Source organism: Rhinatrema bivittatum, chromosome 5, assembly GCF_901001135.1.
Source record: "Rhinatrema bivittatum chromosome 5, aRhiBiv1.1, whole genome shotgun sequence".
NCBI lineage: Eukaryota > Metazoa > Chordata > Amphibia > Gymnophiona > Rhinatrematidae > Rhinatrema > Rhinatrema bivittatum.
Genome location: NC_042619.1, coordinates 226,936,939 through 226,952,236, shown reverse-complemented (window position 1 = coordinate 226,952,236; position 15,298 = coordinate 226,936,939). Strand labels below are relative to the sequence as shown.

The window sequence follows — 15,298 nt, the reverse complement described above, 5'->3', positions numbered from 1 at the left end:
TTGTAATGGGAGAGGCTTGAATCCTTTTCAATAATTCCTCCCTTGTGAGATTTCCATGTTCTAGGTGAAATCCCATGCTGACCGCGGCACATAAATTGTTACCGGGAGCAGTGGTTTGAGATGGTAATTTACCTGGACAAATTGATGATGCAGAATTAATGACTGTCTCAGGCAATGGCAAATAAGGGTACAGGGAGTGGTTGGTGGGGGAAGGGGGTTGCAGGCAAGATGGAGGGAGGCTAGTTTTTCTGACCTCAGTGTTTTCAGTTTCCTGGGGCCTTTTCTCTGAGGTGGACGCAGAGGAAGCCACAGCTTGAAGTCCTAATAATTCTTTTTCTGTAAGGTTTTCTTTCTGCTGTTTCTGCTGAAATTCAATGCTAATCGCCCCACCCAGGCCAGGTTGTGGCTCAATTGTTCTCAAGGACTGCTTTTCTAAAGAAGTGGGGAAGGTGTGAATGGGCTTGGGTGTGGGTATGGAGAGACACAAAGAATTTGCTGTCTCTGAGGAAGACTGAGCATAAGATGGGGGAAGGGTATTCTGATTGAGTTTGCCTGCTTCTAAAAGCACATGGTTTGAAAATGCTGCCTTGAAACTTTTTTTTCCTATGTGTTCTATGGCCTCTGTACATTTTTGCCAGATTAATAACTGCTTTATGGGAGCTCTGGGAGCCATATGAAGACCATTGCCTATTAAAATCCAGTCCTGGATATTCAGAGTTCCCGCCTCCGAATACCAAGGGCAACAGCAAGCTATTTCACTTATTAATTTTTCTAAGTCCCCCAGGCTGACTTGTGCTTTTTCTTTTCTTCTGGTGATGAAATAATGATTCTTTATGATTTGCTGCAGCTCTCTAGCATGTAGCCTTTGCTGTACAGTCAAATCACTTCCCATGCTCACGAATGTGGGGAACAAACTTGCTAAAAAATACTTAAATATACTAAAAAGTACTTTAAATATACTTACGATTTGCAAATCTGTTGAACAGTGCGCACTTAAGCTATGTCCAGCCGAATGAGCAGAGAGTTTATCATCACGTGCGGGATCACCAGATGTAGCAGTAATGAAGAGGCATCTCAGACAGCTTTAATGGCAGGCAGGTAAAAAGGACTTGAGCACACCTCAGCGCCCTCTTTTATTGTACATTCATACAAAGGCAGATGATGTGTCATTACATGATTGGCTACTTTCCCCATAGCAACAGACGAGTCTCTACACTATTGGCTTGGCTCAGGGGGTGTGCACGGATCATTTCATTGGCTGCTGAATTCTATACCTCCTGACTTTGTCCTGCCTCTGACTAGGGAACACCCAGCCCCTCCCCCAGGAATTCAGGGCCAAGCACAAGCCAGAGAAATACATGAATAGTCAGGTATCCTTTCCCAGGCAGAGACTTAAGCACAAGTGATGCTTTTATTCAGGCAAATGTCAGGGAGAAGGGAAGATAGTGTTTAAACCCTGATGAAATGGCTTGCTGGCAAGCGCATATTTCCCACACCAGTGCAGACACATACCCAGTTTAAATTGCTATCAATGATATTTCAAGTCATGCATAACATGGGCCCGCTATTATCTTAAATTCTGTCTCTGCAGGTATACTCCAAGAAAGCCACTGTGACTGGCTCACGAAAAGCTGTTTTCCACCTCTTATCTAGAGGAAAGATGTTTGAGATAAGATCCAGGGCTTTTCAGTGGTTTCCCCTGGTCTTGGAATTCTTACCAAAGGACATAAGATGTGAAACTAGTTTCCTTTGCTTCAGAAAAAAAGCTTAAAGTATTTGGGGGATTCGATTTAATTGGGGCCAGAAACAACCTTAGGAGATAGGGTCCTACTTCATATTGGTGACCCGATTAATTTTAATATTGTAGAAACTGGATGTTATTTTTTGAGATTCAAGTTTTATTCAACTCCTGGGTGGGATTGGCTTTTGTAGCTCAAATGGACTTGGTAATGTAATGTATAAGCAGGGTAGGAATGAGCAATTGTTGAAAGCAAAATGGGAAATTTTAATGAAATTTCCCATTCTGTTTCATTTTGTTTTTAAAATGAAATGAAAAAAAAAATTGTTTGCAAATAAGGCTGTCACCTCCGCCAGCCCCTCTCCCTTAGATTCTCTTACTTCTTGTTGGAAATTTCCTCACAGAGAAGGAGCAATTATTCCTGCCCCTCAGCTGTCACTTTTGGAAATGATACCAACTGGCTTTAGATTTTCAGCACAAATTGATCCAGTCCTGTTTTACCCCATTGCATGCAGGGACTTGTAGTTCTGATTTCCCTATTGCATTACCTAAGAAAAGCAAGATTAGAAGTCCTTGCATGCAGTGGGGTTAAAACCAAGACTGGATCAATCTGTCCTGAAAATCTGGAGCCAGATGGAAACCCTAGTGCCAAAAGACAAGGCTGGTGCCATTGTAAAATTTTGGCATACAAGATAGCACTGGCCAGGTACAGGTTGAAGCTATCGCCATTTTGTACAGAAGAAAGTAACAATTGCCCTGCTCTTAGTCTGCTGGCACCATCTGAAATAGCAGCAGTAGGGAAGGAGCAACTGGGAGGATGTAAACGGATTTTAAAGACTTCATGGGATAAGAAGGTTCAGGGAAGGCTGGGAAGGGTCTGGATGCTTGATTTTTTTTTTCTTTGTGGGGGACCAGGCATTTATTTTTTTGTTTCTTTAATTTTTTTTTCATTTTAAATAAGCAAAACAAAAAGCATGGGAAAAACAAATAAAATGAGAAAAAATGTCTCTGCGCATCCCTCATAATTGGATAGCTTGGCTGGGTCAATAGGTCTTTATATGCTGTCATCTACTACTATTTTTGGCCAATTAATTTTATTATTTATTTATTAAATGCTTTTGGAATAAGAGGTGCGGACCTTTTATCATGACCGTGCCCCTCTTTATAAAATTCTTTCCCCTAATCCCTCTCCAGCTGGCCGAGCTATATTCATATTTTACATGCTTCAGTGTGCTGCCTGCTACGACTTCTGAAATGGAGCAGTGCCAAAGTGCCCCAGTTTTCTTTATAGGTTGATCATTTTCTGGCTTAATGCTTTGGTTTAAAAACTTTGCTGCAAACTATTTTTGCTACTATTTAACCTAATTGTGTCTTGCAAAAACCTTTGTGTGTTGTCACAGCGCAGTGCATGCAATGAATCATCGTTATCACGCTCCTGAATGCAGCTAGCATACCCTAAATATGTCTCTGCCTTAAGGAGATTGCCTGCTCCAGGAAATAATCTGATGTTTGATTGCAGCAGGAATCCATAACCACTGATCTGGGGAATCTCTCTCTGGAATCCTGTAGATGTCAAAGAAAGGATAGGGTGATGGTGGTGGTTGGGGAAAGATGGGCATGGGGCTGTTGGATTTTCAGTGGTAGCTTCGTCTCTTTTCTTGGCTGCACAGAGAGAATGGCAGAGGAATCACATGAATGTGACTTGCTTTGTCAGGCTGAAGCAATATCATGCGCTGGGGATAGGTATATCGGCGCGCGTTAGAAGAGCAGACAATCATGAACGTCCATTTTTCATCGGCATGTGTGTCTGCTCACTAAAGCTACCAAGTTCCCCACTCATTTTTGGAGCTAGACTTCTGACCTTAAGATGTTTATAGTCCTGTGCCTTCCTTCTTTAATTAGCATTTCAGCTATCAAAAGAAAACAGGAGGGGGGTAACATTCTCTCTCCTGAAACAGGATCTGGCACCTTTGCAGAAATAACTTGGATTATGCTACTTTCAGGAAACCCACACAGGAAAAAAAAAAGACAAAATGCCTTACAGTACCTGAATGTAATATGCTTTGAAGTGCCTGAAAGGCAGAATATGAATTGAATAAATAATTAAAAGAAAGAAAAACCGCAGGTGCCTTGTAAGGCTCAAATCAAATGCAATAGTTATTTGTTACTTATTTCGCTGGCTTCCAAAACAGTTGTTTTAAGCACTTGTTACAGTATTATGCTACAGACACCATACAAGTCGCATCTCAAAATAGAGCTCAAGTTTAAAATACTTGGTTTCTTCACCCGCTGCTAAATTTAGGTTTCCGCGTTACGGGGTGCTGCAGAATAACCAGCTGTCACCTGCCCTGTTCAAAGGAAGACTTGCTTAAGCTTTACCTCAGACACATCTCAGGTCACATAGGAGTCACATCTCCTCTGGTACTAAACATCTCTGTCCATCTGAAAGCTCCGAGCTGTCAACACTTCTCCTGTAACCTACCCAGAATCCATTTAGCAATCTCACTTCAGTCAACTTGTTATGCTTGCTCTGGCTTGTTTATGTAGGATCCAGGATTCAAACTGATGGATACGGAATGAAAAAAGTATTCAGACCTTCCTACCTACTGCCCTAATAGCCAATTGGTTTATTCCCTCATTTGTCGATTGCACCTTGTTGAGGCTAAGACAGCAGAGCTGGGGGAGGTTCCCTCCACCAGTGGAGCAAGCTGGGCCTTTAGAGCAACATGCTCTTTCGGGGTGTCTGGAACTGTTTGGTGGATCCTTCCTTTTCATATCCCACTCAGCAGGTGCCCTGGATTTCAGAATCTTGCAGCCAGCTGCTTAACCTTGGAAATCAATGTTGTTTGGTTTTTTTTCAAACAGCTCCGGCCTGCTCTTCAGCTGGTTGGAGGATTTCTGCTCTTCTTCCAAAATCTCCTAAAACAAAAGCAAAAACCCCTTGTGGCTGAGAGACTAAGAATTATTTAAATCAAACTCAGCTGTGGTTCGTAATCAATCACATGAAGGACACTAAATTTTAAACCTCTTGCTGAATTGCAGTGTTCTTGTGCCCTAAGCTATGAGTCCCAAAATTAGACAGGACAAATAAATAAATATTAGGAGTGTAATAAGAAGTGGAGGACAAAATCAGCCATTCTGACTGGGTACAATGACTGCCTGTGAGAGCCAAGAGAGTGCCTGCCTCGCTACCTCCTTTGCAAGCTCAGAGAAAAAGGCCAGAGAGTTACTCTTGTATAGATATTACAACGCTGCTTTTGACTCTATAAACCATATGTTTGCAAGAAGTGGGTCTGGGTGGATCTTTTAAAATGGTTTTATTCTTTTTTGACAGTTCGTACTTTTAGAATTGCCTGGGATTAAGATATTTCAGCAGTTTATTTGTTGCGATATGAAGTCCTGAGGGCTCAGTTCTAACACCAATTCTGTTTAATTTGTACCTCTCCCCTCTGGCACTTTTAATGCAGGATTTTGGATCCAGTGGGCACTTCTATATGGATGATATACAGTTGGGGGTGGGAAGATATTTGTTTTGATGTAACTTTGTAATTAAAAAAATAATAATGTATATGATTTTGTATTACAGACAAGAAAAAAGTGGGTACGATGTAAAATGTTTGAGAAAGAATGACATAGGTCACTGTTTCTCAACCTTTTTGAAGCCAGGGACCGGCTAGCTGAGAGAGACTCCTGAAGAGTGGGGGCTGACCAGCATAGAGGTCCTCTACATGGCTAATGTACAACCCCAAAAGGAGCTGTGCCTCCTATACCCAGAGCAGGAAAGAAAAACAAACCAGGTCTCCTTATTCCAGACGATAATGTACCCAAAAGCTAAAAATATTTATATTGGTGACCGTAGATTTATTTATTTTTTTTAAATTTACAGGATCAGAGTGGGAGTAGTCTGGGGCTCAGAAAAGTTTGATGTTAGTATTTAGTCTGCTGGCCTGATCAGCTGTTCAGTTTTAGTGGTAGTGATGAGCCAGAGAGTGCCAGCAATCTGTCTCAGCACCTGGCAGCAGCAGCAGTGTGTAGTGCTATGGGGCCCAGAGTGAAGTCACTATCAGGACACTCTGACCTGGTGGTTTAAGGCAGTAGAGAATGTGCAGGCAACTGCAGTGCAGGGTCTGCTTCCTCCCACAATGACTGCCACTTTGTGGACCAGCAAAAATGCTGTCAGGGACCATGGTAATGTGTGGCCAGAGCTGATGTGACTAGGTGTGCATACTATACATTGGCATAGGGCTATATTGTATGGCTGGACTGGTGGACTAGGGGATGCAGCTGGAGTCATCTAAGCAGCAGCATGTGCTGCTCCATACCAGGTCCGCTGCTGCACTGACAATAGACAGGTTGAGCAATTGAATCAGAGCTGCAGGGGTGGGCCATGGGTGGCCACAGTATGCCACCCATGGCCCAAGTTGCAACTTGCAGTCCAGGCTGGAGGTGGAGCCAGCCAAAAAGATGAGACATGCCAGAGATATAGGATAGTCTTCTGCTGCAATGGCTGTTCCCTCTTACTAGGGATCCCCCCACATTCTGGTGCTGCAATGGATCCTGTGGAACCCCCTAGATCTCACACTATTCTTGTGAAATCTGCTGCTGGCACCAGGAGGGTCATACAACTTCAGTGGACTCCTGTCTGCTGCTCTAGAGATGAGAAATCTAGCAGAAAGATCTGAAAAGCTGAATTAGAAACTGGGGAGAGAAAGAGATGATAGTGACAAGGGAGAGGAGAATGATAGAGGAGCATGGGGATGGAGGCAAAAGGTGCATGGGAGCGCCAAGAGAGAGGAAGAAGGACAGAAGGCATGAGGAAAGAAGGAGAAAGGGTCAAGGTAGGGTTGCAATTGCCTCCAGATTTGCCTAACAGGGTTGTTCCAGTCCTGGAATGCAATAGGAAAATGAGAATTGTAAGTCCCTACATGCAATGGGATAAATCCAGGAATGGATCAACCTTGTCAGGCGAATCTGGAGCTAGCTGGCAACCTAGTAAGAAGAGCCACGGGGGGAGGGAGGGCAGAGGATTTAAAGTGGAGCCACAGGGGACAGATGGAAATGAACAGAGGGGATTTAGGGATGGAATGAAGAAAAAAATGACTTAAGAAGTATGGGGGTGGGGAGGCATATAAGGGAAAGGAGGTGAAGGGAATGAAAATAGGACACACAGGGAGCGAAGGGAGAGGGAGAGAGAGAGACAAAAAAGATAGATGGAAAGCTGGGAAGGGTTAAGCAAAAGGTGGGGACAAATGGTTAGGGTAGATAAGAAAGAAATGGCTGGATGGGAATAAGAAACAGGAGCAGGAAGAGTGGGTTGGGGTGATGGGGGAATAAAATGAGGAGAGAGGGACGAGAGTTAAAAATAGATGAGATGCAAAAGAATAAGAGGTGGTGAAGTGGCCATGGATGGAAGATGGAAGAAGAGAGATGAAGAGAAGTGACAGAAGGGGGAGGCTCAGGGTGAACTGGAGAAAGGAAAAGAGTCATAGAAAGAAAAGTAACATGGAAAGGAAATAGGAGAAGGAGTCAGAAGAAGATGAAAGAAGAGGAGAGAGGACAATAGGATGTGGGAAAAAGTAAAAGTTTTCTCCGAGGACAAGCAGGTTGGCAGTTCTCACACATGGGTGACATCATCTGATGAAGTCTGTCATGGAAAACATGTCAAAGTTTCTAGAACTTTGATTAAGCCTCTCTGAGCATGCTTGAATATTCATTATACCAAGCATCCATGCAGGGTCTCCTCAATCTCTTCTGCGGAGCCTCGTGTGTCACAGCAAACTGAATCTCTCTGACCTTCTCTAAGAAGTTTGTTTTTTCTCACTGTTTTCAAGTGTTTTTTCGAGCCAGATCATGAGGTTTACATGGGGTTCCTTCCAACATTTTTTCGCAGGCCCCATTCACTCCCAGGCAAACAAGCTCTGCACAGTTTGTACTGAAAAAGAGCCTTAGCCTTCTATCTGAAGTGGATAGAAGCCCATAGATAGTCCACCCAACTTTTTGTTTCTTTTGATCAAAACAAGTTAGGGATCACCATTGCCAAGCAGATGCTTTCCAATTGCCAGCAGACTGCATCTCCTTTTGTTATACCCAGGTGGGATTGCATCTTGGTAGCCATGTCAAGGATTACTCTGTTCGACCCATGGCAGTGTTAGGGGCCCACTTGCAAGCAGTCCCCATGGAGGAGATCTGCAGAGCTGCGATGTGAAGTTTCATCCACTCATTCAAGTCTCATTACTGTCTGGATAGGGAAGGCCAACGAGACAGTAGGTTTGGCCAATCTGTCCTTTGGAGCCTGTTTGAGGTGTAGAACCCAACTCTGTTCCTGCCTAGGGCCCTTTTATTTCTGTTCAGGCTGCCCCCCTCCTGTTACCAACAAAGCGTTCTTGTGCCCATTGCCACTTGTTTTGTTGGTCCCCCTTTTTTGTTTGGGGGGCCACCTGTAGCTAGGGATTCACCTATGTGTAAGGACTGCCATCCTGCTTGTCCTTGGAGAAAGCAGTTGCTTACCTGTAACAAGTGTTCTCTGAGGACAACAGGATGTCAGTCCTCACGAGACTCGCCCACCTCCCCACAGAGTTGGGTTTCCACTTCATGAGTTTTGTTCTTATTTTAATCCTTAATTATATGTTTTAGGACTGAGGGGACCCCACATGGACACACGTGATATAATGCATGCTCAGAGAGGCTCAGTCAAAGTTCTACACAAAGTTGACAAATTTTCCATGCTGGGCTCCATCGGATGATGTTACTCATGTGTGATGACCGATATCCTGCTGTCCTCGGAGAACACCTGATACAGGTAAGCAACTCTACTTTATTTTATTTCCAGTTTCAATTTAAATATCTGATTATGTGGCTTCAGAAAGTTTTTAATTATTTTTAATGTATTTGTAACTAATTTTATTCTGCATTTACACAAGGGAACAAGGCAGACCTTCAGGTACTGCTGACGCCAGTCAAGCTCACTGCAATCCTGGATGTTCTTCTAGATAGGGGGAAGCAACTGTTTCTAGGCCCAAAAGGATCAGTATTAAAAGTCAATCAAATAAAGGTCTTCACATTTTAAAATGATGTTCCAATCAATACAATTGTTACTGAAGCTAATAGGAAAATGGTATGCAATAACAAACTTTCTTCCAAAATTGCAATCAACTCAAGGATACAGTCTGGGAAAAGTACACAAAAATCAATCAGTAGTGAATGTTGCAGGTGTCTCTTTGGCCTTCCTTGCCTCCACGACTTCCCCACAACCAATGGTGGGTGCAGAATTCTCCCTTGATACCTGTAATCTCTGCTGCTTCTCAGGATAGCTCTCCTCTCCTCTCATGGGACTGAATACCTTCCACCAGTGGCAGCCTCCTCACAAAATGCAGCGAGAGAAATGCCACCATCTAGCTGTGGATTTCTAGAATCACCAAAAAGATTTCTCCCACAAGCTTTTTTCCCGTTGGATACAAACTTGGTGGGTTGTGAGCTTTCTTCTCTTTGGGGAAAAAGGGGGAAACTCTCCTGCTCTCAGACTTAATGGAAAAACAAAAACCAAGAATGGGATTTCTATACTTGTGCAAAAAGACAAGTGACCCCCCCCCCCCCCCCATCCCTCCTCCCAGTGGAAACATTAGGATGTAGGAAAACCCCTGTGAAGAGTGGGTCAGAAAACCCATGACCTTTCTCTGGAATTTCTCTGCTGCTCTCGCTAGAGCTCCAGTCCTAAAGACTAAAGAAAATCCTTTTCATGAGAACTTTATACAAATAAAATAATTATGGAGAAGACTAATTCTAGGTGTAATATCCGACATTGGCAGTGTTCCACTCTTGTTAACTCTAAGCTCTGTAATTTTGGGTGGGGTGTTGTGCACACTGGAAGTTGTTTCTCTCCCATCACATCTCCCTCTTTCGTCTCCCTGAAGACCATAATCCCAAGCATGGACTATCTGAACGTGTAATATACAGTTTCTTCTCTGGGCTGACACAAGCCAAGTCGCAAGCTGAAAAATTACCTTTTGCTTTTGCTCCCTCAGTTCCTCAGCCCTAACCTTTTTCTGTGGCAAATCCAACCATCTCACTGACACCTTCCTCTATCCCTCAATGTCACCCTGGACAGCTATGGATCAGGGTGCAGACTGCTGCATATTCCATCTCTGTGACATTGTGGCCCCCACATCCTGCCTTTCCCCCTTATGGGCACGCATCACCACAGGAGCTGTGACCATGCAGTGACTCAAGAGTACCTGGGTTTGGGCAACTGCATGAGTACCCACTGTATATTTAGGGAGCTGAGAAGGTGTATTGGCAGTTGTGGATGTTGTGCTTGCTGCCCGTGGTCTGGCCTGCAAGCAGCTCACTTACCTCCGATCCCAGCTCTGCCTTCAGTGTGGTCTGAACACTGCCAACGCTGCTACTGGTCTTCGTGGCTGGAGTGTTGCTACCACTGCTGAACCTGTCTTCATGGCACTGAGCCACCGCCACTCCTGTCACTGCTGCTGCCTTCTTCTTTGCAGTGGTGCTGCTTTGAAGCCTGATGGCCGCTGACTTCCATCTTTCTTCTGCCAACATTCTTCCTTGCCGTGTGCACCACAGTCCACAATTTAAAGGGCCCATGGCAGGAAAAGCTCCGCAGCCCTTTCTGATGACGTCTGTGCTACGTCCTCCAGGCAGCCTTATAAATGGCCTCTTCTACCACTTCTTGATTGCCTTTGCATTGGTCTTCACTGTTTTCATGTTCCTCAATGGACATCCATCCTGTTTCATGTTCCGGGTCCTTCGTCAGTTCCTGCGTCCAAGGCTTCTAAGTCTTTGCCTTGTCCAAGTCTGAGTCTTTGCTTCATCTAAGTCTTCTGAGTCTTCGCCTCATCCAAGTTTCCTGTTTCTTCTAAGTCCTGTACCCAAATCCTGTGCGTACGTGGACTGTACCAGCCCACAGAGGGCTGTACAGGTCACGTTGCTGCCCAAGTCCTGGGGCAAAGTCTCCCATGTCTTTGTCTAGTCAAGTCCCTTAGTTTCCTCGTGTGCCAGCACGTGGTCCGTGACCAGTCATGGCAGCTGTGTAGGGTGTATCGCAGCACAAATCCTGAATCCAAGTTCCTGCAGGTGTGCCAACATCGTGGCCCGTGACCAGCCCACAGTGGACTGTGTAGACTGCCTTATAGCACAAAGCCTGCTTCCAAATCCATCTTCACTGGGACAAGTCCTTGGAGCCCATCTTCGTTTTCAAAGTTTCAAGTCAAGTTCCAAGTTCCTAGCTTTGTTCCTAGTTCCAGTTGCTTGGAGCTTGTCTAGCCAGCAGATCTCTTTGTTCCTCGTTCCAAGCCATGTTTCAAATGATGTCCCTCATTCCAAGTGATGTTCCTCATTCCAAGTTAAGTTCAAGTCTTCAGTGTCTAAGCGTCTAAGTTCCAAGTCATGGTCCATGCCTTCTGAGTCACTTCTTCTGTCATGACACACAAGCCATTCCCAAGCAGCAGGACCGAAAGGGTTATTGAGGGGCCGGAGGGCTACCCTAGAGACCAGCATTGCATTGCTGGGTCTCCTGTGCATACAGGTTCAGCAAAGTCTCCAAGTGTTCCTGGTTGCCAAGTCTCCAAGTGTTTCCGAGCTTTTGTCCAGCCTATGCCCAGATACGCTCACCTCCCGCAGCATGTACCTTGGAGCCTCACTGTGGGGTTGTGTCATTGTCCAAGGGCTCATGCTCTCCCTGGCGATTGAGCCTCATGCCCACTCGCAACAGGTGAGATCTGGCAGGAGACATGAACAATGTGGGAGAGGCATAGGCAGCTGGGGGAGGGGACACATTGGATGCCATCAGTTCAGTTTTGGGGGAAGAAGGCATCAGCACTGCTGTTGGTCAGGTGTTTTGGGGGTGTGGGGGTGGTGGAAGAGTGCCAAATTTTCAAGCCACCCAGAGCAACCAGAAACCTTGTGCCAACTCCTTGTGTACTGTACAAGATTTAGCCCTGTGCTCATAGTAGAATATGCAGCAAAGGCCATTAAAATGATTCAGTGGTTGCCCTGTCCAGAATTAGTAATTCCAAGGCTCCCAGAAGAAAAGACACAGAATAAATGACTTCTTACTCTTAAGCTAGATTTCTCCAGTGTTATATGTGTTGACACAGCCTTTGATAAATTAGTCTACATCTCTATAACAACACTAATCAAGTGACATTGCGGTTATGACTATGTTTTCTCTTGGCACTTACAGGACATTAATACTTTATTACACTTCAGATCACATTTAGACATAGGGAAAGCCCACCCTCCCCCATCTTCCCGCAGACATATACATGCAAGAGAAGAAAGATTCTCCTGTCAGGCCATAAATATTAAAATGCAGCAGTCCTGATTATTTTAGATGTGAATTTACTAGACTTTAGAATGCCTCTCATTTGCATTATTTTTCAAGAATTGGGGAAGAGGTGTATGCAGTTTATAATTTCAAGTACAGGTTTTGGAAATCTTTTGTTCCCCTTTAATTTTTTTCTTTTCTTCATCATGATTGCTTCTTACAGGTGACTTTATGTCCAAAGCAGGAATGTTATTCATAAATTGGAATTTGTCAGAAAATTTTGTCAGTAATATTAAGGAATACAGATGAATTAAGGCAAGTTGGCTGCTGAAGAACCTGCTGGTTTCATCAGTCCAGAGAGTGGGCGAAGGGACAAAAGTGCTTTGAAGGAAAGGCTGTGAATGACCGTGACAACTCCTCCCCCATAGACCAGCAGTTCCTAAAGATGCCCTGTTGACCCTGCCGTCTGTCCTGTTTTTCAGGATATTCACAATGCACCATAGGCATGCGTGAGGGGTGAATAGAACAGGTTTGGGAACCATTGCCATAGACAAGGGCTAGATAACTCCAATCCTTGAGTGCCACAAGCCAGTCAGAATTTCAAGAGATCCATGCTGAATATGCATGCGATTCATTTGCATACACTGCCTCCATTGTATGCAAATACATATTCATTGTGGATGTCCTGAAACTCTGACCAACTTGTGACACTCAAGGACTGGAGTTGCCTTCCCCTGCCAAAGACTGTTTTTTAAAGTGGACCAAGTGACCACCTAAATTAGGAACATGCTATAAAAACCAAATGAAGAATGAAGAACTTTCTATTTTGTTCCTCTATTACTTGTTGTTTCTGGAAACTTTAAAAGTAACACAACATGTTGCAAGGTTTGTGGGTTGTGCAGTAACCAAGCTTCCTGCGTGTTTGAAAGCACTCAGCTCATTATATAGATTAAATACTACAAGCCTTAGCTTTTGTTGCAGTTTCTGATCTAGTGTGTGCTCTGGATTTCACTTGATAGGTCTGACGGGAAGATGGCTGGAGAACCAAATGCATTCTGAAGCGAGCAAGCAACTGAAATGTTTTCTATATTTGTACAAAGACAATGAACTTCCAACGTGAAGGGACAGACTCCAGGGACAAACGTCTTACTTGTATATTTACACCAAGTCTGTCTTACTACCCTGGAGCATTTCTTTATTTAGAAAGTGCTGATGACCAGATGACAACAGAGAGGGATCCTGTAAGTTATCATGGTGTAGTGGATATTCTAAAAACAATTCTTGTGTGTAGATTGGTAATTAAATAAATCATTTTACAAAAAAAGAAAAAACATTTTCTGAATATTGAAAATGAGTTCCCTTGTTCTTGAAATGCACAAGTAAATCAGTGTTGTTGACTAAGTACTAAAAGTGGATTAAGAGTTTGTGGTTACATGAATGAATGTTTTTTATCTGCATACTTCTTATCTGTTTATTTTACACTCGCAACATGACAAGTCTGCACAGGTACAAGTAAGCGGAACATTATAGCCTGACCATGCTATCGTCATGGTGGTTCAAGCTGTTGTACTGTTGATGGTAGCATGGTTTGTTTTCCTGCACTGGATTTCAATCACTGAAAATAATTATGACATCTGCTGATTGGCCCTGAAGTTTTATTAAGTTTATTTTTCAGAATTTTAAAATGTTGTGAATAAATATCTAGGATTATGTTTATAGAAACCAGTAGAAAGTGTGACATTCTAGATATCCTTGCTTCATTCCTCCCCCTGCTCCCCCATGCATTTCTGTGGGACGATAACCACATTTCCCCCGCCCAAATCACTCACAAACTTTGAAAAGTGATAGTCTTATGTGTCCAGGGCCTACCTCCACACCAAACTGTCTGATTCACTAAGGGGTAGATTGGACATGCAATTTTATAACATGCGTGTGCTAGCACGTGCATGTTATAAAATTCCAGCTCGGCACGCACAAGGGAAGGTATAATTTTGCAAATACACGCGGTGACGCATCAGGGCCTTCCCAAGTTCCCTCCCAGTCTGCTCCAATTAAGGAGCAAACTGGGAGGGAACTTCCCAACCCCCTACCCTAACCTCCCTTCCCCACCCTCCCCCTATCCTACCTACCCCTAATTTTTTTAACTAACCTTTTGCTCTGGTGCGTGATCCCCCAGCACAGCAGCAAATGGCCGCTGTACCAGGCGCCTCTAGCTCCACCCCACCCCCTGGACTGCCCCACCCAGAAAACACCCCCAGGTGTGTGGCTTTTTGAAAATCCGCCCTTAAGGCTTTTCTCCCATTCTGCATCTATAGGAAAATACCTTGATGAATCAGGCCCAAAATGTGGTTCAGCTACGTCCAACCATTTAGAAACTGAAAGGGGTGAACAAGGACATGCACACGCAGATATCCTGTACCATCTGACTCTATTCCTTACAGAGCAGAAGCTAAAAAAGCAGGAGAATTCTCCAGAAGGTGACGATTGTCAATAACCTGGAATGTACGCAGGATATCTTGGCCCATGTGCATTGCATCAGTTCTCAAAGCCCACATTGTTTCCCTTTGAATATGAGCAGATGCAAAGTGTTAAAAGCATCCACATCCTGTGCACCTGCTATTTATGCAGGTGGCCAGATGGGGGGCAAAATAGTGCACCCATATTTGAAAATTCTGTATGGGCTGTTGAAAATTGCCCTCTTAAAGATTAGAATCCAGCCCCTGCTATATTAATATCAGTGTGGATTTCTATAGTATCTTTCATCCCAAGCAAAGTACCAATGTACTTCTCAGTTGTGATATTACATGCAGTCAACTCTGGTAAGCAGCTTTGAAGCTTGATTTGAATGGCAGTTGAAGAAGGATCCCTGTTAACATTTTTACTATTGAGACACCTTGAGACAAAAGTAACCAAAGGCATCACAGTTTATGGGAGAGCAGGATTTGAACCTGTAGCTCAGCAGGAGGTCCATGCTTTAAACATTAGCGCATTTCCCTGTTTGTGGTCTGCACTTGGCTTATGAAATTCCCCTCTTCTTTGCCCTCTTTCTTAATTAAACACAAAAATTAAGATGCATTCGTCAGAATGAACAGAAGGCATTCAACAGCATTTTTTAAGGCATTTGACATTTTCTCAAAAGCAAGATTAGTAATTCTGTTCTTCAAAAACAAGCAACCGGTTACAGCTCAGTGGCTCAAAAAAAAATAATAAAATGGGTGTGCTAATTAATTTTCTTTCAATGCACTCTCTTCCTGATGATCTTCGCAAAACAGAGAGGT

General features: G+C 43.8%; 1 protein-coding gene across 1 annotated transcript in view; it reads left to right on the top strand.

The window, feature by feature from the left end:
* Positions 1 to 13,477, top strand: part of SMPX (small muscle protein X-linked) — a 75,755-nt gene extending 62,278 nt beyond the window's left edge. Inside the window, exon 5 of the mRNA XM_029603398.1 lies at positions 13,040 to 13,477. The gene's annotated coding sequence lies outside the window, so the exon portion shown is untranslated. The remainder of the gene's footprint in view (positions 1 to 13,039) is intronic.
* The last annotated feature ends 1,821 nt before the right edge of the window (positions 13,478 to 15,298 follow it).